Genomic DNA, 12658 nt, shown 5'->3' with positions numbered 1-12658 from the left:
GAAATTACAGTTTTAGGCGATTTTACAAGTATTGATGATGAAGCAGACATTGGCTATATAATCGAAGCAGACCTGTTGTATCCTGTTAATTTACATGATTTACATAATGACTTTCCACTTGCACTGTTAAAAGATCAGCCGCCTCACAGCTTGTTCTCATCATATCAAACAGAAGACAATGTTGTTCTGAGCAGAGAAGTGGCGGCGCAAGTGACGGATGCACGCGCTAGCGCATCAATGAGATTGTTAGCAACCCTTCATAATCATAATCGTTATATTCTTGACTATAGAAATTTGAAACTTTATTTAAGCTTAGGCATGAAATTGACTGCTGTACATAGAGTAATCGCTTTTCAACAGTCATACTGGCTTAAACCGTTTATTGATTTGAATGCACAACTTAGGAAGGAGGCTAAAAATTCATTTGAACGTCAGCTCTTTAAATTTTTAAGTAATTCACTGTATGGCAAGATGCTTGAAAGTTCTAGGAAACGAATAGATTTTAAGCTAATTACTTGTCAGAAAACATTAGAAAGATTGATTGCAAAACCAAGTTGTAAACAATAGATTGTGTTTGACAAAGACATTGTTGGTGTACAAATGTGTAAAACAGAAATAAAATTAGATCGTCCAATTTATGCTGGTTTTTCTATTCTTGATTTGAGTAAATTTACAATGTTCAATTTCCACTACAACATTTTCTTGAAAATGTTTGATCCAAGCTGTGTTGAATTATGCATGAGCGATACAGACTCGTTGCTATATCATATCAAATCAGATGATATCTATGCAGTTATCAAACAAAATCTCCAACATTTTGATATGAATGCTTACCCCACCACTCATTGTTGTTATAGCCAATTGAATCGTGGTCTACCTGGTCCATTTAAAGATGAAGTTCCTTATTTTCAAATAACTGCTTTTTCGGGTTTACGCGCGAAACTTTACAGTTTTGAATATATTCTGAGCAGCAGCAGCAGCAGCATCAGCAGCATAAATAGTAGTAGTAGTTGTTGTAGTTAGGATTCAGCAAGTAGTTCTTCTAAAATAATGAGTAAACATACAGCTAAGGGTGTAGCAATAACGGTTATAGATAATAAACTGAGGTATGATATGTATATGGAATGTCTGACAGATAGATCAATACAACACAAATGCTTTTCACAATTACGTAGTTATTCCCATGATATTTATCAGATAAGATGTGCAAAAATTGCATTATCACCATTTGATACAAAGAGATATATTGAATCAAATGGAATTGAAACAAAAGCGTGGGGTCATTATTCAATAGAAGAGAGAAGAAGAGAAGAAGAAGAAGAAGAGAAGAAGAAGAAGATGGTGGTGGCGGCGGCTAGAGTTAAAGCAGTGAGAGAGTATAGAATCATGGGAGAACAAGCAGCAGCTGCTGTTGTGTGTAGAGAAAGAGGTTATCACAAGCAACAAGTGGTCAGTGTTGTGTGACAAAGAATAAGAAGAAGAAGAAGAAAAAGGATTGCTGTTGGCAGGTGGTGGTGGTGTTGAGCTGAGACTGAACTCTAGAAAAACGCATGCATGCGATGTGCAGTAGTAGAAGAAGAAGGAGAAGAAACGAAACCAATTTATGATGACAGATTTGCAACAGAAAATTGCACAAGAATTACATCGGCCAGCAAGAAGGAGATTTAACAGACATAATTATATACTAAAAGGAATAAAAGACCTCATTCAAATTGATTCAATAGAGATGCCAGAATTTGCTGAAGCAAACAATGGTTATCGTTATGTTTCAATTGCTATTAATTGTTTTTCACGTTATGCTTTTGCTAAACCATTAAAAACCAAAACAGGAAAAGAAGTTGTACAAAAATTAGCGCAAATATTACAGTTAAATAAAGGTATAAAAAATGTACAAAGCGATTTAGGTTGTGAATCTTACAATAAAGATGTTAAACAACTATTTGATAGATTACACATTAATCATTATAGTGTATTTTGTGAACATAAGGCAGCTTTTGTAGAAAGATTGAATAGAACATTGAAAACAATTTTGTATAAACGACTAACTGCTAGTGGCACACAAAAATGGTTGAACATTCTGCCAGACATTGTACTTCAATGTCACACAATGTCATGTTACACAAAATGCCAGTGTTAGACAATGTCATGAAAAACAGTTGATCATGTTACAATTGAAGAAGAAGAAGAATAAAAAGCAATTATGTACAGTTTATCTGCAAAGTTTGCATTAGGTGACATAGTGCGAATAAGTAAGTTTCATCAGGTTCTTGATAGAAGTTTTAGATTAAATTGGTCACCACAACTGTTTATCCTACACAACTGCCAACCTATGTAATATGTGATCTTAAGAATGAAATCATACAAGGACGATTCTATAGTGAACAATTGATGAAAACGAAATTATCACTGTCTGAACAAAATACATATTTGGTTGAACAAATAATACGAAAATCTAAGAATAAATGTTTTGTTAAATGGTTAGGTTTTGATAAGCCAAGCTGGGTAGATAAGACAGATATTATTACTCCATCTGTACAGAAACTACGTGCAAAAGAATAGCAAACACTAGCAGTAATCATCAATTATATTGTTTCAGATATGATAGAAACATAATGACAGAGGCAGCGCCACTGTTGTGTTTTTTCTGAATGGTAACGATTCGTCTTGTGTTATTACAAGAATTATAGATCTATTGTGTACACTAGAAGCAATGTGTGTAACACGTGCTGATATCGAAAAATGCTTTTTAGTGAACTTATTTGAAAAAAAAACACACAAGCAAGTGAATGTGTTGATGATGATGATGATGATGATAAGTTTCATTCAAGTATATGCTCCCATAACAATGTATTCTTGAAAGAAGCAAATCAAAACGGATATGATGTGGTTGATACTTGTATTTGTGCTCAATTTTCTATGTCACTGAACATACTTTACTCACAGATTAAATCAACAAAGTTTAATTTAGCTGATGATGATGATAAAGAAAGCATATTCATTTATATTTTAGACAATTGTATGTCAAAGGCAAATCTCGATTAGTGTATGTGTGTGAAATTCGTTGTAATAATTATTATCTGAAATACTGTCAATATTTGTATTCTTTTGCAAGTAGATGAAATTCGTTGTAATAATTATTAGCTGAAACACTGTCAATATTTGTATTCTTTTGCAAGTAGATGGAATTCGTTGTAATAATTATTAGCTGGTGCGTGACAGATATTGTCTTGTCAATTATTATTATTTTTATCTTGTGTTAATAAAAGCTGTGTGTACATCTGATCATTGTGTCTATGTTTTCTTCATTCACAAACCAGTTGTAGTACATAGCAGTAACCTAACCAGTAAAGTTGTTGTGCAGATGTGCATGTGTATGCAGCAAGCGCAGCAGCAAGAGTTGATAAAAATAGTAGTTATTATGTTGGCGGTGGTGCTGCCAGCAGAAGCAGCAGCATCAATAGCAATAGTTAACTTTGATAATCTTATTGTGGATTCAAAACAAGCAGGCAAAGCTTGTCTAGATAGAAAAAAGCATGGAGAATTTTTACCAAGTTCAGCTAGAATTCTAATTTGCGGTGCATTAAATTGTGGAAAGACAAATGTACTGCTGAATTTGATATTAGATAAGAATGGATTGAAATTCAAAAACTTATACTTGTTCAGTAAGTCATTGTATCAGGAAAAGTATGAGTTATTGGATATTGTTTTTTCAAAACTCAAGTGTCTGAAATATTATAAATCTGACAACATTGAAAGTATACCACAACCAAATGATGTTGACAATCATTCACTGATAATATTTGATGATTTGAATGTTACACATGTGTCACAAATACATAACTTTTTCACAATGGGCAGACACAAAAACATAGATTGTGTGTATTTGATTCAAAGCTATGGTGCAATTTCAAAACATCATATTAGAGACAATGCAAATATGCTTATTATATTTAAAATGGATATGCATAATTTGAAATTAGTGTTTAGAGATTTTGTTGGATCTGATATGACATTCGTTGCATTTAGAAATCTATGTTCAGATGTATGGCAAAGCGGAAATCATAGTTCTATTCAAATTTCTACTGAGTGTAAAACTGATGCTGGTAAATATTGTAATTGTCTTGGTAAGTATATTGATCCAAGCTTGTATAGCAGCAGCAGCAGTACCAACTAACATGTGTCAATTCTCATCATTTGTTGTTGAGTCAGTGTAGATGAAAGAGCTATACTCTACTAGCAATATGCGTAGGATTAAATCGAAGAGAAAAAAATACAAACAAAATAGACGAGGACGACAACATGCACACCAACAACGTCGTCATCATCGTCAGTCTAGTAAAGTGATTGACAGGATAAAAGGTTTGGGTGAATCAATTATTCATAAGCATAGATTGTTAACTAGTATGATTAGGGAGAATGATACAATTGGACAAAAATCATTAGAATCAATTCAAATCAAAATCAAATCAAATCAAATTTATTCTCTTCAACACTTTACAAAATTTATGTATATTGCACAGCACAACATTAAATACAGTACTACTACAACATAACATAAAATTCATAAGCATAGCATAATAAAGACTATAGTGAAAATAGTAACAATTTGTTGTATTGTACAAAATACAGAATATGACAGCAATGAGAAATACCCTTACATAGGCCCACACAGCACACTGATGTTTATAAAACGTTTAATAAACGTTATCTCTTAAACATTTGAAACGTTTAGACAACGTTGTATGTTGTTGGCCATAACGTTTTCTAAACGTTTATTCAACCTTTAGTTTGGTACTGACCTTTACGTTTAATAAACATTTATTTAAATGTTGTATTCAACATTTCAATAAACGTTATATCAACATTTTGATAAACATTATAGTCAACTTTCAATAAACGTTATATCAACGTTTTGATAAACATTATATCAACGTTTCGATAAACATTATATCAACGTTTTGATAAACATTATATCAACGTTTTGATAAACATTATATCAACGTTTTGATAAACATTACAGTCAACATTTCAATAAACGTTTTGATGAACATTATAATCAACCATTAGTTAAGCATTTGATTCTTTCCCAGGTAGCACAGAAACGTTGAAATAAAGTTAGAAACACATAATACCTTAACGTTGAAACACACAAAAAAATGTCCGTCGTTTCCACATTATTTTCAACGTTGAATAATAGTTGAAAAAACATCGTGGTAACCATTATTTTCAACTATCAACAGACGTTGAATTAGTCATACTTTTTAACCGGTACCTTATTAATTACATGATATTTCTAAAATCATTTGGAAAGAGATGAAAATACGAAATCATATTTCCATTTATTTACATATGATTTCATGTAACAGAAATATTACCGTGCAATGCGGTACATTGGTAAGGTGAAATAAAAACACAATAAAAACCATATTACTTCAATTTTGATCCACAAAAGTTATTATGATGAAAGTTGTTTAAAAAACTGAGATGGTTACAACCAAATTACCATCGTAATTTAATATACTCTGCCATTGTATAGCTAAAATCTCAAAAATATTTTATGTCTGTAAGAAACAGAACTTAAAACTATTATATATTATATTGAATGATGAAATACGAAATAAATATTTTTTCATTACCATGTTACACTAAAACACTTTTATAAACTGCTTATCACACTACATCCAACCACTTTTTAATTTTAAAAACTGAATATACAAAAGTTATGTATACATTCAAACAAAAATGTTGACTGTAATTGGAATACCAATAAAAATTGCAATAGATACAGTATTGACATTTCAAAAAATCTGGTGTGGCGCACTCACACAACTTTCCTTGCCGTTATGAAAAATGATAACCAGACGGTAGTGTTCACGCGCATCTCAAGTCTACTATTCAAAGATCTGAGCCAGCTGGTGACAGGACAATAACGCTGGAGACACATGATGTCTGCTATCTCTTCATAGTGAATGATAGATATAGAATCAACAGTTGCCAACAGTTTGCAAGTGAATAATCAAATTTTTTCGAATTTCGAGCTTATTTTCAATGTTATGAGAAAATGTTACTGAACATTAATTGTAGATTTTTATGCTCAATCTTTTCCACTTGAAAATTTTTGTTTAAATAATTGTATCTGAAGCCTGATAATTGAGAATCTGAAATCAAACTTTGCATAGATGAGGCGGAACTCCTGAAATTTTCACAGATATGGGTCTTGTGGCTGTTGATAGAGCTTAACAATGTCTATTTTAGGTATAAGTTTGATCAGAATCGTTAGAGACGTTCACGAGAAAATCGCTAAAACCCTGTTTTTGACAACATTTTTGCCATTTTAGTCATCATCTTGAATTAAATTTGATAGAAATAGTTTGTGTCGGATCCTTATATTGTAAAGATCTTAAGTTCCAAATTTCAAGTCATTCCGTTAATTATTGGGAGATGAGATATCGTGTACACAGACACTCATACACACATACCAATACCCAAAACCACTTTTTTGGACTCAGGGAACCTTGAAACGTATAGAGAAATTCATAAATTGGGGTACCTTAATTTTTTTGGATAGCAATACTTCCCTTACCTATGGTAATAGGGCAAGGAAAGTAAAAATTGGTTTTGTTTTAGTAGAAGCACTAGCTGCATAGAACATGAACTAAATGTAACAGAGAGGCTTATTTAGTATAGAATAAAGAGACTATAATCACAATTTGGCCATTTGTTTGAGAAGGCTAAATTATGGTAAAAGTTTGGTGGATTTGAAAAAGCTAGCCAGCAATCAAAATGCTGAGAGAACAAATGGCCACAATGTTATTATACAGTCTCTCTGTAGTGTGAAATAAAGAAAGTGAATATTAAATGCATGAAAAGTTTGTATATTGTAAAATTATTACAAAAAAGATTATGGATGTTTGAGATTCTCTAAAAATTTACTTATTGGCACTTGGCCTAGTTACATGTGATTGGTTGCTGGATCATTTCTCCGTTTTTCTCGACCTCCATCATGGTCTTTGGAGAATCAAAACCAATTTTGGATTATTATATGGATTTCTTCATTTGGGGCACTGGAAGTAGACTTGATGTTCCACACTGCACCTGAAAACAAAAATTTATAACACACTGTGAAAAACAATAATATTTAAATTGAAAACTGCCATGTAATTTATATATATTTTTCCAGAAGAAGAATTCAGTGGGATTGAAGTTAGTAGAGATGTGATTAAGATGAGTTTGAGATGGGATATTATATATGAATATATATACAGTTTGAGTCATATGTATTGGGAACCCTTGAATAACTTGGAGACTATTGTGGATATTACTGTAACTTTCAGGATACTCTATACTCATTTAGTATCATTTAGTAGTACTCATTTAGTAGTTATACTCTATACTCTATTCATTTTGTATGAAAGTATCATAGAGCATTTTTATTGATGTCATCTTTCTTGTTTTAAAGAGGTCTTTAAAATGATGTATCACACAATGGGTGTTTACATTTAAAATATTCGAGATACAATCCCTAAGTCATCCCCTTACGAGGGGTTGGGATTCAGTTATAAATATGTCAAAAGGTAGAATAACATTGTAAATCCTGAAATTTACAAAAAAGGGTGTTCACTGGGAACCGCATGGTTTTAAAAAGCCACAAATTTTCAAATTTTGAACAAAAACTTTATTTTTTCACACAATGTGTTCTACAAACATGAAACTTGTAATTTTCTTAAAGTTTGTAGAACACATTGTGTAAAAAATAAAGTTTTTGATCAAAATTTAGAATTTGTGGCTTTTTTAAAACCATGCGGTTCCAGTAAACACCCTTTTTATATCTAAAACTACAACATTCTCCAACTTATTGATGGGCTCCCATACATATGACTCACTCTGTATAATAAATATACCTACTCATGCTAAGAACTTGATCTGTGTAGAAAAGTTGGGGAAGATTGTGGGAACAAGTCAACTCATTGAAGATTCTAGTGAAGAAAAATAAATCAATTTCAAATAACATAGAATAACACTGATATAGCCTATTACTAAGGCCCGTTTACACAGTATAAGTTTAAGCTAAAGTTCAAACCTTTTTTTTAGTTTAAAATAAATTTCTGTTTTTAGAGTATCATTTTGAACTGCCTACCTAACCTAGTCGATTCCATTAATTATTGGGAGATGAGATATCGTGTACACAGACACTCATACACAAATACCAATACCCAAAACCACTTTTTTGGACTCAGGGAACCTTGAAACGTATAGAGAAATTCATAAATTGGGGTACCTTAATTTTTTTTGGATAGCAATACTTCCCTTACCTATGGTAATAGGGCAAGGAAAGTAAAAATTGGTTTTGTTTTAGTAGAAGCACTAGCTGCATAGAACATGAACTAAATGTAACAGAGAGGCTTATTTAGTATAGAATAAAGAGACTATAATCACAATTTGGCCATTTGTTTGAGAAGGCTAAATTATGGTAAAAGTTTGGTGGATTTGAAAAAGCTAGCCAGCAATCAAAATGCTGAGAGAACAAATGGCCACAATGTTATTATACAGTCTCTCTGTAGTGTGAAATAAAGAAAGTGAATATTAAATGCATGAAAAGTTTGTATATTGTAAAATTATTACAAAAAACATTGATAACAATCAACAACAACAGGAAATTATTGAAACTACAACAAATGCATCATTCTATAGTTTTATGTCTGCGTTAGTTAATGTTGATGAACATTTAGATGAGTTGCAAGATCAGTTTATTGGAGGTGTGGAAAAAATAGAATTGACATTTGACAAATTTATAAGATACGGTAGTGGATGGAATGTTGTTAGAATTATTTCCCTTGATTTAAATATTATTTGTTATAATCCTTTAACTGGCGGAAATAGCACATATATTGAAACACCTGCTCTTATAAAAGCAAAAAAAGCCATTATAAATGTACAAAACAGAAACAATAGCAAATGTTTTCTATGGAGCATACTTAGCTATTTTCATTTTAGATGTAGCAGTATGACTGTTAATTATCTTAAACAATTTGAAAACAGACTAAATTTGACCGGTATAAAGTTTCCTACCACAGTGCATGACATTAAAAAATTTGAATTACAAAATGTGAACATATCAATCACAATGATTGCCCATGATTCAAGTAAGAATAAGTTTTTCCTGTACCATTGTTCAATTTATAGACAACACGGAGACAAAATAAATCTTTTACTCTTGTCAAATGATACAACACCGAAAAAATGGCACTATGTTCTGATAAACATGCGTCAAAGGTATAATGGTTTGTCATGACTACTGAGACTACTGAGCCATCACTTGTCATGACATAATGGACAAGTGTTTATTTGCCCATTTTGTTTCAATAAATTCACAACTAATAGACAAGCAAATTGTGACAGAAAAGCAAATTTAGACAAGCACATGGATTTGTGCTCAACATTTGCTATACAAAAAACAATACTGCCTAAACAGGGTGAAATTTTGAAGTTTAGCAATTATTTGTACACTTTGAAAAATAAATACATTGCATTTGCTGATTTTGAAAGTTTTATTGTACCAACAAATAATGATGATGATGTGGATGATGTGGATGATGGTGATTTGCTTGGAACTGAAATAAGAAATAGCTTTACAAGGAAAACACAAAAACATGTTGCTTGCAGTTACTCATTTATTATTTTAGATGAATTCAGTGAAATATTTTACGGTCCATGCGTCTATAGAGCTACAAGTGTTGGTGAGAAAATTGTTGAAAAATTTCTAGATGAAATCATAGCCATAGTACAAAACTGTTCTTTTGATATGCAACACGAAGTGCCAATGATTGAACTAAATGAACAACAATTATTAGATTTTAACACTAGTAAAAACTGTTTTTTGTGCAACAATAAATTTGAAGACAACAATATTCGATGCAGACATCATTCGCATATGACTATTCATCATATTGCATGCAAAAGCACCGTCATTCTTAAACTGTTTTTTTTCATAATTTTCGCAGATATGACAGTCATTTCATTGTAAAGGCTTTAGCAGGACCAAAGGAAAAAATTCATTGTATTGCAAACTCATTGGAATAATTCCTCACAATTACAGTAGATCAAGTAAGATTTCTTGATAGCTATCAATTTTTGTGCTCAAGTCTACAGACACTTGTTGCCAATCTTGCAAGTGGTAGAGAAAACATTGAAACAAATTTAAAAGTAATGTGTAGCATATTCAATGAAAAAAAAACAACAACAATTGTTATTACGCAAGGGTGTCCACCCCTATGAATATATAACAGATGCAGACAAATTTGATGAACAGCAACTACCACCAATTGAGGCATTTTACAGTAGTCTTAATAATACAGCATTACAAGTAAGCGATTACAACTATGCACAAAAAATATGGCACGATTTTGACATTGAAACGTTAGGCGATTATCTTGATCTCTACCTTCTCACCAATTGTTTTTGCTGGCAGATATTTTTCAAAATTTTAGGAATGTATTTTTTCGATTTACAAGCTTGACATTTCTTACTTTGTTTTGTTACCACATTTTTTGTTGAATGGAATGTTATTTTTGTCAAAAGTACACTTGGAATTAATCAGCAATGCTGATTTTTATGCTTATAGAAACTGGTTTATGTGGCGGCTTGTCAGTCATCCCCCACCATCACGCAGTCGCTAACAATAAATTTATGGGTTGTAATTATAATCCAGCTATTGAATCTACTTTTCTGTTGTATCTTGATTGTACAAGCTAATACGCTCATTCAATGATTGCATACAAACTACCACAATCAAATTTTAGATTTTTATCACAAGATGAAATTACAGTTTTAGGCGATTTTACAAGTATTGATGATGAAGCAGACATTGGCTATATAATCGAAGCAGACCTGTTGTATCCTGTTAATTTACATGATTTACATAATGACTTTCCACTTGCACCGTTAAAAGATCAGCCGCCTCACAGCTTGTTCTCATCATATCAAACAGAAGACAATGTTGTTCTGCGCAGAGAAGTGGCGGCGCAAGTGACGGATGCACGTGCTAGCGCATTGTATACAATCCCTAAGTCATCCCCTTACGAGGGGTTGGGATTCAGTTATAAATATGTCAAAAGGTAGAATAACATTGTAAATCCTGAAATTTACAAAAAAGGGTGTTCACTGGGAACCGCATGGTTTTAAAAAGCCACAAATTTTCAAATTTTGAACAAAAACTTTATTTTTTCACACAATGTGTTCTACAAACATGAAACTTGTAATTTTCTCAAAGTTTGTAGAACACATTGTGTAAAAAATAAAGTTTTTGATCAAAATTTAGAATTTGTGGCTTTTTTAAAACCATGTGGTTCCAGTAAACACCCTTTTTATATCTAAAACTACAACATTCTCCAACTTATTGAAGGGCTCCCATACATATGACTCACTCTGTATAATAAATATACCTACTCATGCTAAGAACTTGATCTGTGTAGAAAAGTTGGGGAAGATTGTGGGAACAAGTCAACTCATTGAAGATTCTAGTGAAGAAAAATAAATCAATTTCAAATAACATAGAATAACACTGATATAGCCTATTACTAAGGCCCGTTTACACAGTATAAGTTTAAGCTAAAGTTCAAACCTTTTTTTTAGTTTAAAATAAATTTCTGTTTTTAGAGTATCATTTTGAACTGCCTACCTAACCTAGTCTATAAATCAAGAATTCACAGATCTTTGAATTAGGTATGGGTACTAAACTCAGTGATGTGAGTAACTCAAGATGGATTTTAGTTATTCTTTTCTAATTAGCAATAAAAGTGTGTACTGCATTATAATTTTAGAAATTTCTTGTCAGAAATTGAATAAGAATTCAGTAACATATGTGCCCACTTTGAAAACAACCAACAACCAACTAGGCAGGTTTTTGGTATGGTAACTTAGCCCAAGTTAGGCTGGTTTAGTAAAGTTTAGCTTGAAAGTTTGTAGATGATGACTACTAATCAAAGCATAGTCTATTTTTGAGAATGAAATATAGGCCTATTAAATTTATTTATTTATTCATAGATGGCTTTCATTGGCAGAGAGATCCTTTTGGATGTTCTGCCTTGCCGTATTGGTATTACCCATTGTCATTTCCTATCAACACTCAAGTTTATAGGTTATAATATTAGGTTCTTCATGTTTTCAATATATCAAATGAGATGATATATTATAAAAGATGGTAATATAATACGACTTATTTTTTCAACTTTTTAAATAAATAATAGAGACTATACCACAAGGTAACGTTTTCAGCATAGGTTAATTTTATGCTTGCCTAACACAATCAAAGAAAACTATAAAGGGTAACAATCTGAATTTCATGTATCATGTACATGGATACATAATATAATAAATAATTTGTAAATGTTTAACTTACCTTTCAATCATTCAATGGATAGAGATAACAAAAATAGATGATCACATCACATCCACGATGTCACTCACAGCTTTAAAAATGCGAGGCTACCGTTGGTCGTTGGTAACTTGGTATTTTCTTTGAGTTGAGCAGTTTCATTGCGCATGCTTGAATACAATTTTGCGCGATATTTGAATATTGGAGAATTCATAGATTCCGTGTTTTTAGGATAATTGACATAATATTAAGCATAATTAAGTGAAGCCACATAAGTGGCTTGTG

The 12658-nt window shown here is 31.8% G+C and overlaps 1 long non-coding RNA gene across 1 annotated transcript; it reads right to left on the bottom strand.

Annotated features, from left to right (window-relative positions):
* Positions 1 to 6859: 6859 nt before the first annotated feature.
* LOC120354978 lies at positions 6860 to 12433 on the bottom strand. The gene is made up of 2 exons (XR_005573350.1): positions 12398 to 12433; positions 6860 to 7095 (listed from the first exon to the last, which is right to left on the bottom strand). It is a non-coding gene; the product is annotated as an uncharacterized LOC120354978 (long non-coding RNA).
* Positions 12434 to 12658: the final 225 nt, after the last annotated feature.

The sequence above is a fragment of the Nilaparvata lugens genome, chromosome X, assembly GCF_014356525.2.
Source record: "Nilaparvata lugens isolate BPH chromosome X, ASM1435652v1, whole genome shotgun sequence".
Taxonomy (NCBI): Eukaryota; Metazoa; Arthropoda; class Insecta; order Hemiptera; family Delphacidae; genus Nilaparvata; species Nilaparvata lugens.
This window is presented reverse-complemented; position numbering and strand designations above follow the sequence as displayed.